The sequence below is a fragment of the Macaca nemestrina genome, chromosome 11, assembly GCF_043159975.1.
Source record: "Macaca nemestrina isolate mMacNem1 chromosome 11, mMacNem.hap1, whole genome shotgun sequence".
Classification (NCBI taxonomy): Eukaryota; Metazoa; Chordata; class Mammalia; order Primates; family Cercopithecidae; genus Macaca; species Macaca nemestrina.
In genome coordinates, this window is record NC_092135.1 from 14,805,927 (window position 1) to 14,822,838 (window position 16,912).

Sequence of the window (16,912 nt, forward strand, 5' to 3'; positions counted from 1 at the left end):
ACAAGAGTAGGAAACAATAGCTATTTAATGAGATATTGATACCATGCAGTTGAAAAAAAAATACATTATGGTGATAGACTTAGGATCTATGAAGGAGTCTCATAATTTGTCCAACAGGGTAGAATACCGAAGATACATAATGGGGTTGCGGTATTTGTTCTGCATCACAAAATGTGAAGTTGCCTTTGTTTTTTGAGATTTTAGCTTTCCAACAAGGCATAAAGTTTTGTTTATTGCAGAGACTGATTTCTTCCTCATTGGCACAGTGTAATAAATAGAATAAATGTGCATTCTGTATTGAATTTTAATCTGCATAAAAATGATTGGTTTGCCTAAGTATTTAATAGGTTTGACACCTTGTTTTCATTTTATAAAAACCTTTTAGACTATGTTTCAACAGATATCTTTATTAATAAAAGAAAATATAAAGAAGGTTCATTTCAATTCCAGGAATACATCATCACACCTATCAAATAAAAATGGGAAAACAGGAAGCTTTTTATTAAAATGGAGTTATTGACATCAGATAGATATCTCTGCACATGTTATTCTCATTCTTACATCACCTATTGAGAAAAAAGAAACTCGAGAGTGGCTCATGCTTCAGGGAATGGAATTGAGATCAGAATAATGAGATATTGGTTAAAGAAAGCTATGGTAAACAAGCATTTAATTTGCTTTAGATGATGTCAGCTTTCTGACTGGTGAATTCGAATGTGTTTTTTGTTTCATTTTCTTTTTTTGTTTGTTTCTGTTTTTTGATTTTTTCTCTGACCAGTTTTCTTCTTGCACAAAGGAAACAGTATCATTGATAATTCCACCTGCATTTGACTGTATAAGCTTCTGAGTTGCTGTATGATGAAATGTGCGGCCAGCGAAGCTTAAACACACGAGGAGCTCTTTTTCTCATTATATTTCAAAAATTCCATTTTAAATGTTGGTCACAATATAGCAATCAAATCTGAAGTCATCATCCAATTAGTAATGGGAAAGGTGAAGAGGTTCAATAGTTGGCATTTGAAATCAGACCTACCTAAAAATGTAACTTTATATTTTCCTTTACCTACTGATCAAAACTGCAATTTTAGCTTCTCTTGATTGAACATCAGTCTATGCCTATGTCACATTAAATGCATACATGTCTGTGTATAAAGAGACAGCATTATACATTACATACATAGAGAATATTTGTTATATGTGGGTATTTTATTAATCATTCTATTAAATCAATGATATATGTGTATATATAATATAGGTATCATTTTACAGTTACTGAAATTGAGTGTCAAAGATGTTAAGAAACATTTTCAACCTTACATATTAAGGAAACAACATAAGTAGTTCTGACTCATTTCAGCTATTTCTCAACGACATAACACTGTTGAAAAAGGAAGTGGATCCCCCAAAATTTGCCACATATTTGGTGGTTATCTTTTTTTAATTATTATTTTTTTTGAGATGGGGCTCGCTATGTTGCTCAGGCTTGGCCCAAATTTCTGGGAACAAGTTGTACTCCTGTCTCATCATCCTCAGTAGTTGTGACTACAGGTGCACACCACTGCACCAATTGAGTTAACGTTTTCAATATCACTATTTTAAAATAAATCTTATCTGAGTCCCACTTATCTTGATAAATCAGGCTCATGTATTCACATCCATTATGTAAAACCTAGAATAATTACATACTTTATGAACTCTGCATCTTACTTCTTATAGCCCCTTTGGCAAACTGGCTATCAGTTATTACTTGCTGCTATTGTCAATGTTTGCCCATCTTTGTTCTAATTTTATCTGTCTCCAGGACTGGGAACTAAATGGCTACGGTAGAACTGAGAATCAAGTAGTAATGTACAGGGTCTGAGTATGGCTCAATATAGACGTTGGCAGAAGCAGTACCAGACACACGTAAAGCCCATCTAAATCTATCCACATTGGATTTATACGTACAAAATATTTACCTCATCAGAAATTTATAACTGCAGGATACTGCAAGCCTTTACTCCTATTCTCATGACATTTTGATCACATAATTAAAAAGAAACTCAATCTTCTCACTATTAGTTGGTTTACATTTAGGCTTCCTTTTTTATCTAACACTTCACTTCTTATCTACTACGTAATTCATTTTTTTCACTGGGTTCTGTTCTGATCTCACCCATTAATCTCAATAAAGTACCACTTCTAAATGGTTTGGTAAATCCCTTCATCACAATCCAGCCTTACTATTTTTTTTCTCTGGTCTTGCTAATCAACTCTTTACCCAGTTGAGCTATAAATGACTAATATCTCTAATTGAAAGTCTTGTAGCTCCTAAGAGTAAAAAGCAGAACTAGCTCTCATAATGTGAAAGACATTGATTAAGAGATATATTTACTAGCACAGTATTTATTGAGAGTGGCTGGGTTTGTTTTATGTGCAGAAGAAAGGAATGCCCTGTTTTTCCATCAATCTCTAATCTTAAGAAAACACTACCTTCTTCACAAAGCCCAGTTACCAACATGTCAATGTATATAATACCTCTGAATTTCAAAAGACAATGGTGATATTTTCCCAACTCAAGTAAATCATATTGTCTATGACATGCCTTTGTCATTTAATCATATACTGAATAAAATTTAATCCTATTCTGAATTTTAGAGACATATATAATCTAGATTTTCTACCCAGTAGATTTTTTAAGACTCTATTTTTTAGAGGAATTTTAGGTTCACAGCTACGTTGATAGAAAGGTATGACTATTTTTCTACATAATCCCTGAACCCACAGAAGCATCGTTTACTCCATTATCAGCATCATTTACCAGAATGGTACATTAGTTACAATTGAAAAACCTACATTTTCATATCATCATAATCCAAACTCCATGTAATATGAAGTTTTTTTCATCCGCTCATTGTTCATCGATATATTTTCTTTAGTGAGATTCCCATTAATATCTTTAGCCTACTTTTAATTGATTGTTTTCTTGTTGAATTTTAAGAGTTCTTCCTGTATTTTGGATAACAGTTCTTTAACAAATATATATTTCATAAATATTTTCTCTTAGTCTGTGGCTCATATTTTCATTCCCTCTGCAGTCTTTTCGCAGAGTAGAAATTTTTAATTTTAATAAAGTCAAGTTTATCAATTTTTATTATACTTTAAGTTCTAGGATACACGTGCAGAAGATGCAGGTTTGTTACATAGGTATATATGTGCTATGGTGGTTTGCTGTACCCATCAACTCATCATCTACGTTGGGTATTTCTCCTAATGCTATCCCTCCCCTAGCCTCCCCACCCCATGACAGGGCCCAGTGTGTGATGTTCCCCTCCCTGTGTCCATGTGTTCTCATTGTTCAACTCCCATCTATGAGTGAGAACATTCAATGTTTGGTTTTCTGTTCCTGTGTTAGTTTTCTGAGAATGATGGTTTCCAGCTTCATCCATGTCCCAGCAAAGGATATGAACTCATCCTTTTCTATGACTGCATAGTATTCCATGGCATATATGTGCCACATTTCTTCATGCAGTCAATCATTGATGGACATTTGGGTTGGTTCCACGTCTTTGCTATTCTGAACAGTGCTGCAATAAACGTACGTGTGCATGTGTCTTTATAGTAGAATGATTTATAATCTTTTGGGTATATACCCAGTAATGGGATTGCTGAGTCTAATGGTATTTCTGGTTCTAGATCCTTGAGGAATCGCCACACTGTGTTCCACAATGGTTGAATTAATTTACACTCCCACCAACAGTGTAAAAGCTTTCCTATTTCTCCACATCCTCTCCAGCATCTGTTATTTCCTCACTTTTTAATGATCACCCTTCTAACTGGCATAAGATGCTATCTAATTGTGGTTTTGATTTGCATTTCTCTAATGACCAGTGATGATCTTTTTTCATAAATGTCTTATTTTGAGAAGTGTCTGTTCATATCCTTTGCCCTCTTTTTGATTTTTTTTTTTCTTATAAACTAGTTTAAGTTCTTGTAGATTCTGGATATTAGCCCGTTGTCAGATGGATAGATTTCAAAAATTTTCTCCCATTCTGTAGATTGTCTGTTCACTCTGATGATAGTTTCTTTTGCTGTACAGAAGTTCTTTCGTTTAATTAGATCCCATTTGTCAATTTTGGCTTTTGTTGCCATTGCTTTTGGTGTTGTAGTCATTAAGTCTTTGTTCATGCCTCTGTCCTGAATGGTTTTGCCTAGATTTTCTTCTAGGGATTTTATGTTTTAGGTCTTACATGTAAGTCTTTAGTCCGTCTTGAGTTAATTTTTGTTTAAGGTGTAAGGGAGGGGTCCAGTTTCAGTTTTCTGCATTTGGCTAGCTAGTTTTCCCAACACCATTTATTAAATAGGGAGTCCTTTCCCCATTGCTTCTTTTTGCCAGGTTTGTCAAAGATCAGATGGTTGTAGATATGTGGCATTATTTCTGAGGCCTCTGTTGTGTTCCATTGGTCTATATATCTGCTTTGGTACCAGTACCATGCTGTTTTGGTTACTGTAGCCTTGTCGTATAGCTTGAAATCAGGTAACGTGATGTCTCCAGCTTTGTTCTTTTTGCTTCGGATTGTCATGGCTATACAGTCTCTTTTATGGTTCCATTTGAAATTTACAGTAGTTTTTTTCTAATTCTGTGAAGAAAGTCAGTGGTAGCTTGATGAGGATAGCATTTTGGGCAGTATGGCCATTTTCACAATATTGATTCTTCCTATCCATGAGCATGGAATGTTTCTTCATTTGTTTGTGGCTTATTTCCTTCAGCAGTGGTTTGCAGTTCTCCTTGAAGAGGTCCTTCACATCCCTTGTAAGTTGTATTCCTAGGTATTTTATTCTCTTTGTAGCAATTGTGAATGGGAGTTCACTCATGATTTGGCTTTCTGTTTGTCTATCATTGGTGTACAGGAATTCTTGTGATTTTTGCACATTGCTTTTGTATCCTGAGACTTTGCTGAAGTTGCTTACCAGCCTAAGGAGATTTTGGGCTGAGATTATGGGGTTTTCTAAATGTGCAATCATGTCATCTGCAGAGACAATTTGACTTCCTCTCTTCCTATTTGAATACCTTTTATTTCTTTCTCTTGCCTGATTGCCCTGGCCAGAACTTCCAATACTATGTTGAATAGGAGTGGTGAGAGAGGGCATCCTTGTGTTGTGCCAGTTTTCAAAGGGAATGCTTCCAGCTTTTGCCCATTCAGTATGATATTGGCTGTGGGTTTGTCATAAGTAGCTCTTATTATTTTGAGATATGTCCCAATAATTGCTAGTTTGAGTTTTTAGAATGAAGTCATGTTGAATTTTTTTGAAGGCCTTTTCTGCACCTATTGAGATAATCATGTTTTTTGTTTTTTTTTTTGTAATGGGTTCTGTTTATGTGATGGATTATGTTGATTGATTTGCATATTTTGAATCAACCTTGCATTCCAGGGACAGAGCCAACTTGATTGTGGTGTATACGTTTTTGATGTGCTGCTGGATTCAGCTTGGCTTAAAATTTTCTTTTTGTTGCTTCTCTGCCAGGGTTTGGTATCAGGATGCTGCTGGCCTCATAAAATGTGTTAGGAAGGAGTCCCTCTTTTTCTATTCTTTGGAATAGTTTCAGAAGGAATGGTATCAGCTCCTCTTTGTATATCTGGTAGAATTCGGCTATTAATCCATCTGGTCCTGGGCTTTTTTTGGTTAGTATGCTATTAATTACTGCCTCAATTTCAGAACTTGTTATTGGTCTATTCAGGGATTCAACGTCTTCCTGCTTTAGTCTTGGGAAGGGTGTATGTGTGCAGGAATTTATTTCTTCAAGATTTTCTAGTTTACTTGCATAGAGGTGTTGATAGTATTCTCTGATGGTAGTTTGTATTTCTGTGGGATTAGTGGTGATATCCCCTTTATCTTTTTTTGTGTGTCTACTTGATTCTTGTCTCTTTTCTTCTTTATTAGTCTGGCCAGCAGTCTATTTTGTTGATCTTTCAGAAAACCAGCTCCTGGATTATTAATTTTTTGAAGAGTTTTTTGTGTCTCTATCCCCTTCAGTTCTTCTGTGATCTTAGTTATTTCTTGTCTTATGCTAGCTTTTGAATTTGTTTGCTCTTGCTTTTCTCGTTCTTTTAATTGTGATGTTAGGGAGTCAATTTTAGATCTTTCCCACTTTCTCCTGTGGGTATTTAGTGCTATAAATTTCTCTCTACACACTGCTCTGTCTGTGTCCCAGAGATTTCAGTACGTTGTGTCTTTGTTCTTATTGGTTTCAAAGCCTTAATTTCATTTCTTATCCAGGAGTCATTCAGGAGCAAGTTGTTCAGTTTCCTTGTATATGTGCAGTTTAGAGTAAGTTTCTTAATCCTGAGTTCTAATTTGTTTGCACTGTGATCCAAGAGACTGTTTGTTATGATTTTCATTGTTTTGCATATGCTGAAGGGTGTTTTACTTCCAATTATGTGGTCAATTTTAGAATAAGTGTGATGTGGTGCTGAGAAGAATGTATATTCTGTTGATTTGGGGTGGAGAGATCTGTAGATGTCTATTAGGTCTGCTTGGTCCAGAGCTGAGTTCAAGTGTTGAATACTGTTTTTAACCTTCTGCCTTGTTGATCTGTCTAATATTGACAGTGGGCATTAAAGTCTCCCACTATTATTGTGTGGGAGTCTAAGTCTCTTTGTAGGTCTCTAAGAACTTGCTTTATGAATCTGGGTGCTCTGGTATTGGGTGCATATATATTTAGGATAGTTAGCTCTTCTTGTTGTGTTGATCCCTTTACCATTATGTAATGCCCTTCTTTATCTTTTTTGATCTTTCTTGGTTTAAAGTCTGCTTTCTCAGAGACTAGGATTACAACCCCTGCTTTTTTTGTTTTCCATTTGCTTGGTAAATATTCCTCTACCCCTTTATTTTGAGCCTATGTGTGTCTTTGGACATTAGATGGGTCTCCTGAATATAGCACACTGCTGGTTCTTGACTCTTTATACAATTTGCCAGTCTGTGTCTTTTAATTGGGGCACTTAGCCCATTTACGTTTAAGGTTAATACTGTTATGTGTGAATTTGATCCTGTCATGATGCTAGCTGGTTATTTTGCCCATCAGTTGATGCATCTTCTTCATAGTGTTGATGGTCTTTATAATTTGGTATGTTTTTGCAGTGGCTGGTACCGTTTTTTCTTTCCATATTTAGTGCTTTTTTCAGGAGCTCTTGTAAGGCAGGCCTGGTGGTGACAAAATCTCTCAATATTTGCCTGTTTGAGAAGGATTTTATTTCTCCTTCACTTATGAAGCTTAGTTTGGCTGGATATGAAATTCCGGGTTGAAATTTATTTTAAGAATGTTGAATATTGGCCTCCACTCTCTCCTGGCTTGTAGGGTTTCTGCAGAGAGATCTGCTGTTAGTCTGATGGACTTCCCTTTGTGCAAAACTCGACCTTTCTCTCTGGCTGCCCTTAACATTTTTTCCTTCATTTCAACCTTGGTGCATCTGATGATTATGTGTCTTGGGGTTGCTCTTCTCGAGGAGTATCTTTGTGATGTTCTCTATATTTTCTGAATTTGAACGTTGGCCTGTCTTGCTAGGTTGAAGATGTTCTCCTGGATAATATCCTGAAGAGTGTTTTCCAACTTGGTTCCATTCTCCCTGTCACTTTCAGGTACACCAATCAAATGTAGATTTGTTCCTTTCCCATAGTCTCATATTTCTTAGAGGTTTTTTTTCATTTGTGTTTGGTTTTTTTTTGTTGTTGTTGTTTGTTTGTTTGTTTTGTTTTTTTTGTTTTTTTTCCTCTAATCTTGTCTTCATGCTTTATTTCATTAAGTTGATCTTCAATCTCTGATATCCTTTCTTCTTCATGATCGATTCGGCTCGTGATACTTATTTATGCTTCATGAAGTTCTCATGCTGTGTTTTTCAGCTCCATCAGGTCATTTATGTTCTTTTCTAAAGTGATTATTTTAGTTAGCAATTCCTCTAACATTTTTTCAAGATTCTTAGCTTCCTTGCATTGGTTTAGAACATGCTCCTTTAGCTTGGAGGAGTTTGTTATTACCCACCTTCTGAAGCCTACTTTTGTCAATTTATCAGACTCATTCCCTGTCCAGTTTTGTTCCCTTGCTGGTGAGGAGTTGTGATCCTTTGGAGGAGAAGTGGCATTCTGGTTTTTGGAATTTGCAGCCTTTTTGTGCTGGTTTTCCTCATCTTCATAGATTTATCTACCTTTGGTCTTTGATGCTGGTGACCTTTGGGTGGGGTTTCTGCATGCATGTCCTTTTTGTTGATGTTGATATTATTCCTTTCTGTTAGTTTTTCTCCTAACAGGCCTCTCTGCTGCAGGTTTGCTAGAGTTTGCTGGAGGTCTACCCCGGACTCTGTTTGCCTGGGTATCGCGAGTGGAGGCTGCAAAACAGTTAAGATTGCAGTTTCTCAGGGCTTCTCTTGGCTAGGGGTTGGAGTACCCCGACCCCTTGAGCTTCCCAGGTGAGGCAACACCGCACCCTGCTTCAGCTTGCCCTCATGGGCTCCACTCACTGTCTAACTAGTCCCAATGAGATGAGCCAGGTACCTCAGTTGGAAATGCAGAAATAACCACCTTCTGCATTGATCTTGCTGATGTGTCTGGAATTGGTGGGTTCTCGGTCTTGCTGACTTCGAGAATGAAGCTACAGACCCTTGCAGTGAGTGTTACAATTCTTAAAGATGAGGTGTCTGGAGTTTGTTCCTTCAGATGTTCAGATGTGTTCCAAGTTTCTTCCTTCTGGTGGGTTCATGTTCTCACTGACTTCAGAAGTGAAGCTGCAGAATTTCGTGGTGAGTGTTACAGTTCTTAAGGCGATGCGTCTGGAGTTGTCTGTTCCTCCCTTTTCCGGAGTTGTTCATCCCTTCCGGTGGGTTCATGGTCTCCCTGGCCTCAAGAGTGAAGCCGCAGACCTTCGTGGTGAGCGGTACAGCTCAAAAAGGTGGCACAGACCCAAAGAATGAGCAGCAGCAAGATTTATTGTGAAGAGAGAAGGAACAAAGCTTCCACAGCATGGAAGGGAACAGGAGTAGGTTGCCCCTGCTGGCTGGTGTGGCCTGCTTTTATTCGTTATCTGGCCCCACCCACATCCTACTGTTTGCTCCATTTTGCAGAGAGTTGATTGATCCACTTTACAGAGAGCTGATTGGTCCATTTACAAACCTTTAGTTAGACACAGAGTGCTAATTGGCACATTTACAATCCTTTAGACACAAAAGTTCTCCAAGTTCCCTACCACATTAGCCAGACAGAGTGCTGATTGGTGCCTTTCCAGACCTTTAGCTAGACACAGAGTGCTAACTGGTGTCTTTACAATCCCTTAGCTAGACACAAAAGTTCTCCAAGTCCCCTACCACATTAGCTAGACACAGAGTGCTGATTGGTGCGTTTCCAAACCTTTAGCTAGACACAGAGTGCTGATTGGTGCATTTACAAAGCTTTAGCTACCGGGAAAAGTTCTCCAAGTCCCCACCAGACCCAGAAGCGCAGCTGGCTTCACCTCTCAATGGCACTCGCTGTGGGACTTGGCTGCACCTACCCAGGGCACTCCTGCAGCCCAGAGGGAGCTTCTCCCCTGATCAAGCCCAGCAGGCGCCAGCCTGTTGCCCCACGCAGGCCTGCTAGTGCCAATTGCGCCCCAGCTCCTGACTGCACCTCTCCCTCCACACCTCCCTGCCAGCAGAAGGAGTCAACGGGGTCTTGCCTAAGGGCCATCCCCAGAGAGGGCAGGCCCCCACAGCACAGTGGTGGGCTGAAGGGCTCCGAGGCCCAGGGCATGCGGAGAGCGAGGGATGCTACCACGTTGTCACCTCTCACTGGGAGCTGCAGATCGGAGCTGTTCCTATTCTGCCGTCTTGCCAGTCCCTACCCTATCAATTCTTTCAGGGATTGTGCCTTTGATTTCATGTCTAAAATACAATCATCAAACCCAAGATCACCGATATTTTCTCCTGTATTATCTTCTAGTAGTTTTATAGTTTTGCATTTTACATTTAAGCCTGTGATCACTTTGAGTTACTTTTTACGCACAGCTTATAGTCTCTGTTTAGATTTATTTTTTTGACATGTGTATATCCAGCTATTCCAGTATTATTGAAAGTACTACCTTTGTTGCATGGTCTTGGCTCTGCTGAATGATAAAAGATCAGTTGATTATGAGACCTTTGTCAGATGGGTAGATTGCAAAATTTATCTCCCACTCTGTAGGTTGCCTGTTTGCTCTGATGATAGTTTATTTTGCTGTGCAGAAGCTCTTTAATTTAATTAGATCCCATTGGTCAAATTTTGCTTTTGTTGCAATTGGTTTTGGTGATTTCATTATGAAATCTTTGCCCGTTCCTAAGTCCTGAATGGTATTGCCTAGATTTTCTTCTAGGAATTTTATAGTTTTGGGTTTTACATTTAAGTCTTTAATCTATCTTGAGTTAATTTTAAGAAACTTGAACAAATTTACCAGAAAATAAACAAGCAAATTCATTAAAAAGTGGTCAAAGGACATGAACAGACACTTCTCAATATAAGACATTCATGAGGCCAACAAAAATGAAAAAAAAAAAGCTCAACATCACTGATCATTAGAGAAATGAACATTAAAACCACAATAAGATACCACCTCATGCCAGTCATAATGGTGATTATTAAAAATTCAAGAAACAACAGATTGTGGTGAGGTTGCAGAGAAATAGAAATACTTTTACAATGTTGGTGGGAATGTAAATTAGTTTAACCATTGTGGAAGATGGTATGGTGATTCCTCAAAGATCTAGAACCAGAAATACCATTTGACCCGGCAATTCCATTTCAATGCAGCGCTATTCACAATAGCAAAGACATGGAATCAATCCAAATGCCCATCACTGATAGACTGGATAAAGAAAATATGGTACATATATAACATGGAAGAGTATGCAGCCATAGAAAGGAAAGAGATTATGTCCCTTGTAAGAACACGGATGGAGCTGGAACCCATTATCCTCAGCAAACTAATGCAGGAACAGAATACCAAACACTGCATGTTCTCACGTATAAGTGAGAGCTGAACAGTGAGAGCACATGGACATATGGAGGGGAACATCACACACTAGGGCTTGTCAGTGATGAGAGGGAGAGCATTAGGAAAAATAGCTAATGCATGCTGGGCTTAATACTGAGGTGATGGGTTGAAAGGTGCAGCAAACCACCATGGCACATGTTTACCTATATAAGGAGACTGCACATCCTGCACATGTACCCTGGAGCTTAAAATGAATTTTTTAAATAAAAATAAAATTAAAAAGAACAGTGGGTTATGTTTATGTGGATCTATTTATTGGCTCTTTTTTCTATTCCATTAATCTATTTAGCTAATTTTTCACCACTATTACAATCTCTTGATTACTGAGTTTCATAGTAAATCTTGAAGTAAAGATTTTCATTCCTTCAATTCTATATATTTTCAATATTGATTGACTATTCTGGGCTCTTTGCCTTTACATATAAATTTTGGAATCAGTTTGTTATGCACAAAATAACTTGCTAGGATTTTAATTAAAATTGAATTGAATTTATTGCCCAATTTTGGAAAAACTGACCTTGACAACACTGAATCTTCCTATCCATGAATGTGAAATATCTCTTCATTTATTTAGTTATTCTTTGTTTTCTTTGATCAGAACTTTATAGTTTTCCTCATATAGATCTTACACATATTTTGTTATAACTATTTCATTTTTAAATGTTAATATAAATAGTATTGTGTTTTCAATTTTAAATTCCACTTCTTCATTGCTGGTATATAGGAAAGAAGTTGATTTTCATATTTTAACATTTCTATGAAGTTTCTATGAAGTGTATTAGTTCCAGGAGATTTTTGATGATTATTTCAGATTTTTGACATTGTTTAGACTCATCTGCAATCAAGACAGTTTTATTTCTTTCTTCCCAATCAATGTGCTTTATTTTTTTTCTCTTATTGTGCTAGTCAGTACTGCTAGTATAATATTGAAAAGGAGTAGTGAGAGGACTCATACTTGTCTTGTTTCTCATCTTAGTGGAAATGCTTCTAGTTTCTCACCATTTAGTTTGTGTGAGCTGTGGGTTTTCTGTAGGTATACCTTATCCAGTGGAGGAAGTCCCCCTCATTCATATTTCACTGAGTTTTTGGGGTTTTTTTTAAACACAAATAGTTGTTGGAATTTGTCAAAGGCTTTGTCTGCATCTATTGATGTGATCATGTTATTTTTCTTTTTTAGTGTATTCTGACGGTGGATTCTGCTAATTGATTTTTGAATGCTGAAGGAGTCTTGCATATGTGGGATGCCCCTTTTGGTCTTGGTATGTAATACTTTTTATACATTGTTGGATTCAACTTGCTAAGATTTTACTGAGGATTTTTGCATCTGTGTTTATGAGAGTTATTGGTCTGTGGTTTTACTTTTTTAGAAAACTTTTTTATCTGATTTTGGTATTAGCATGATGCAAGCCTCAAAGAATGAGTTATAGAGTATTACCTCTGCCTCTATCTTCTAATATAAATTGTAAAGAACTTGGCATAATCTCTTCCTTACATGTTTGGTAGAATTTACTAGTGAACCAAACTGGGCTTGGTGCTTTCTGTTTGGAAGGTTGTTAATTTTTGTTCAATTTTAAATAGATATAAGACAATCCAAATTGTCTGTTTCTTCTTGTGTGAATTTTGGCAGATTGTTCCCCCCACCACCACCCCCAAGGAACTGACTCGTTTCATCTAGGTTATCAAAGATGTGGGCCTATGGGCATGGTGGCTCACCCCTGTAATCCCAGCACTTTGGGAGAATGAGGCAGGTGGACTGCTTGAGGTCGGGAGTTCAAGAACAGCCTGGCCAGCATGGTGAAACCCGATCTCTAAAATATACAAAATAATTAGCCAAGCGTGGTAGCACATGCCTGTAATTCCAGTTACTCAGGAGACTGAGATGAGAAAATTGCTTGAACCCGGGAGGCAGAGACTGCAGTGAGCCGAGACCTAAAGTTGTTCATACTATTCTTTTTTATCCTTTGAACGTCTGTAAGATCTATAATGATGTTCCTTCTTTCATTTCTGACATTAGTAATTTTTGTTTTTTCTCTATTTTACTTAGCCTGGCCAAAAACTTATCATTTTTTTTTTCATTTATTTCAATCTTCTAAAAGAACAAGTTTGTGATTTTATGGGTTTTTTCTTCTGTGGATTTCCTATTTTCAATTTTATTGGTTACTGTTCTAATAGTTATTGCTTCTCTCTGTTACACATTGGATTTAATCCACTTTACTTTTCCTAGTTTCCTAAGCTGGAAGCTTAAATGATTGATTTTAGATACTTCTTTTTTTCTAATATATGAATTCAATGCTATAAGTTTCCTCTAAGTACTGCTTTTGCTGATTCCTATATTTGTATTGATTTACAGTAGTTGCACATATTTTGTGTGTGTGTGTGTGTGTGAGATATTTTGATACATGTACACAATGTGTAATAATGAAATCAGGATAATTTTGATAAATTGTGTTTCCATTTTTATTTAGTCAAAAGTGTTTTATTATTTTTATTGAGATTTCTTCAACTCATTTTATTTAGAAGTGTATTGTTTAATTTCTATGGGTGTCAAAGTTTTTCAGTTATCTTGCTATTGTTGATTCCTAGTTTAACTCCATGTGGTCTGAAAGAAGACATTTTATGATTTCTATTCTTTTAAATATGTTAAAGTATGTTTTATGGCCCAGAATGTGGCCTATCTTGATAAATGTTCCTTCCATGTTAGCTTGGGAAGAGTTTATATTCTGCTGCTATTGGATGAAATTGTCTATAGGTGTCAATTATATTCGGTTGATTGATGGTTTCACTGAGTTCGCCTGTGTCCTTACTGATGTTCTGTCTGCTGGATCTGCCTATTTCTGATAGAGGGTTTGTTGATGTCTCCAACTATAATGTTAGATTTATCCAATTCTCACAGTTCTAATGGTTTTTGCTTCGCATATTCTGATGCTTTATTTAGACACATACACATTAAGGGTGGCCGTTCCTTCTTTGAGAATCCACCCCTTTATCATCGTGTAATATGACTTTTTACCTATTTTAATTTTTATATTTGCTTGGAAGTCTGCTTGGTCTGAAATTAATATACCTATGCTGATTTTCCAAAATTAGTATTAGCAAGCTATATCTTTCCTCATCCGTTTGTTTTTAATCTATATATGTCTTTATATTTTAAGTGGGTTTTTTACAGACAATATGTAGTTCGGTCTTTTCTTTTTCTCTTCTGACAATTTTTGTTTTTCCCTTGGAACATCTAGACCGTTGACATTCATAGTGATTACTCATATACTTGGATTAATATCTACCCTATCTGTTACTGTTTTCTGTTTTTGCCCTTGTTCTTTGCTCCTATTCCTATTTTGTCTTCTGTTTTTTTAACTCTTGTGATTTTAATTATGTAGTTTGCATAATTGTATTTTTCTCTCATTCCTTAGCATACAAAGTATCATTTTTAAAACATTTTGAGGGGATTGCTGTAGTTTGCAACATACATTCACAACTAATCCAAGCCTCCTTTCACATAACACTATAGTGACCAATGGATAGTGTGTACTTTCAAATAACAAAATAATCCTATTTTCTCCCTCCCATCGCTTGTATCATTGCTGTCATTCATTTTACTCACATGTATGTAAGCAAACTTATATACTCTCTCTATACACACACACACACACACACACACACATACACGAACATTTAATTGAATACATTGTTTTATTTAGCTCTCAGGATTTCCCACATTAAGCCTCTAGCAATACATCAAATACAGTTCAGATTTTTTTCTTACCCTGACACTAGTTTGCCCCCCACCTTCCCAGAGAAGATATAGTTGTTAGTTTTTGCTTCAGTGAGTTATGACTTAATAAATTTTGATTTAAGTTTTCTACCTATATTCACCGAGACTTAGTTTTCTTATCTGTAAAGTTTGCACAATAACAGGCTGGTTTTTTTGTGGGGGTAAATTAAAAATTTTTGTGGAAAGCTTAACCTTCATAATGACTACAGTAGAGCCATTTCTCATCTTGGGGTAAATTATAAATTCAGCACTGAGTCAGTAAAACAGCCTTCCGTAGATACTTTTATGTTTCTCTACACTTTTAAAATTAATATTTATTTCTTATTCATTTCTGTATTTCTTCCTGATACCAATGACAGAATTACCACCAGGTCATCTAGCCAGATTTTCAGTTATTAATCAATGAACGGTAAATCTTAGAATCGCTTATGTATTTCTTCCTCAGGTTTTACCAGTATGAAAGATTACTTCATGTTTCATTACTTAATTTACTTCTTAATTTCAATTCATTTTCTAGCATGAATAAACATGCATTTTTACACACACACATATACACACACTCTCCTTGATATAGAGCAAACAAATATATGTATATGTATATATGTGTCAAAAAATATGGATAAGAATGTATATGACAGTGCTTTTATAACAGGCCCAAATGGGAAACAAATGAAATGTTCATAAACAAAATAATTATGTACATACATTGTGGAGTATTCAATTACTAAGATATTTTACAGCCACGATAATAAACTACTCCCACATATAACATGGAACAATATGGATGCATCTCATAGACAATATTAAAAGATGAAATAATACATAAGGTGTAATTTCATACCTTTTATCTACAAATAAAGACATAAAATATACATAAATATACTCCCACATATACACTTTTCACATGAAGGAAATATGAATCCTATGTGTCAGATATCAGGATAGGAGTTTTTTGGGGAGGAGAATGAAGTAAAGATTGATGAGGGTCACGAGGGAAGTTTCTGGGATGGTGATAATTTCCTACTCATTTACAAGTGTATATTTTCGGTGGCATATAGATATGAAAGCTTATGGTTTGTACACTACTCTATATGCTATACATCAGTAAAAATGAGAAGTTGTTTTCTTTAAATTATAGAAATATGGATTCCTATAAGTTAAATGTACTAATAAGGTATATTTAATAAATGATAGCATACCTGTTGTCAGAAACACACAGGTTCTTAATAGAAGTTAGCTTTTCTTTATAGATAATACTGCATCTACTGTACCTAGTGCTGGGGTGTAATGATGAACCCATTGTTATCAGGTAATTGACAGCATGTACCCACACATAAGAGACTCTAGGCTGCTAAAGGGATTTTACAGCATAAACCTAAGGAAGTTAGTTTCTTTAAAATAAAAATACAATTTTAGCTACAACTATTAGGTAAATAATAAATTGATATTAAAATGTGGTATTAACAATAAAAACATGCTTAGTGTTAAATTAACTATTAACAGTAGCTTGCAACTTTATAATTCCTTGCATTCATCAATTTTTATATATTTTTGTTCACACTTCTGGGTTTAATTGAAAGATCCTTTTCATGTGTTTATTCCTTTCACAATTGTGTTTTTAGCTTTTATTTGCCACATTCTGTGGTAGATTCAAAGACACAAAAGTAAAAGATATACCCCTATCTTTAAAAACTTTTCATATAGAATATTACAAATTAAGCAATGATGATAACACATTGCAATTTGTTCTGATAGTTATTCTCACGGTGCTACGGAAGTAAGAAACAGTGGTTTACAACTCCAAAGGGAGTGGATCAGAACAAGGCAGAGGTTTTCTGACTAGAAGGTGACCAATTGTAGTTGGACAGTGAATGAAGAAGACCATGCTCAAAGGCACTTTCATCATTCAGTTTATTCTATTAAATATTAATTATTATTTATTTAGTAGCCATCCTTCAATAAAAGACTTGAAGGGATGGAGTTGGACTCATCATTAATCACCAATAGCTGTCATTTTTTGAGAGACAAAATACGACAGATCCTTAAATAATGGGACAATCAAATTTAATGTAGCCATTAAAATAGAGTACTCCTAACAAGGTCTCCAC

At 36.0% G+C, this 16,912-nt stretch overlaps 1 long non-coding RNA gene across 1 annotated transcript in view; it reads left to right on the plus strand.

The window, feature by feature from the left end:
• LOC105492514 (uncharacterized) overlaps positions 1–13,031 on the plus strand; it is a 206,690-nt gene extending 193,659 nt beyond the window's left edge. Inside the window, exon 3 of the long non-coding RNA XR_011609517.1 lies at positions 12,210–13,031. This is a non-coding gene — a long non-coding RNA (uncharacterized lncRNA). The remainder of the gene's footprint in view (positions 1–12,209) is intronic.
• The last annotated feature ends 3,881 nt before the right edge of the window (positions 13,032–16,912 follow it).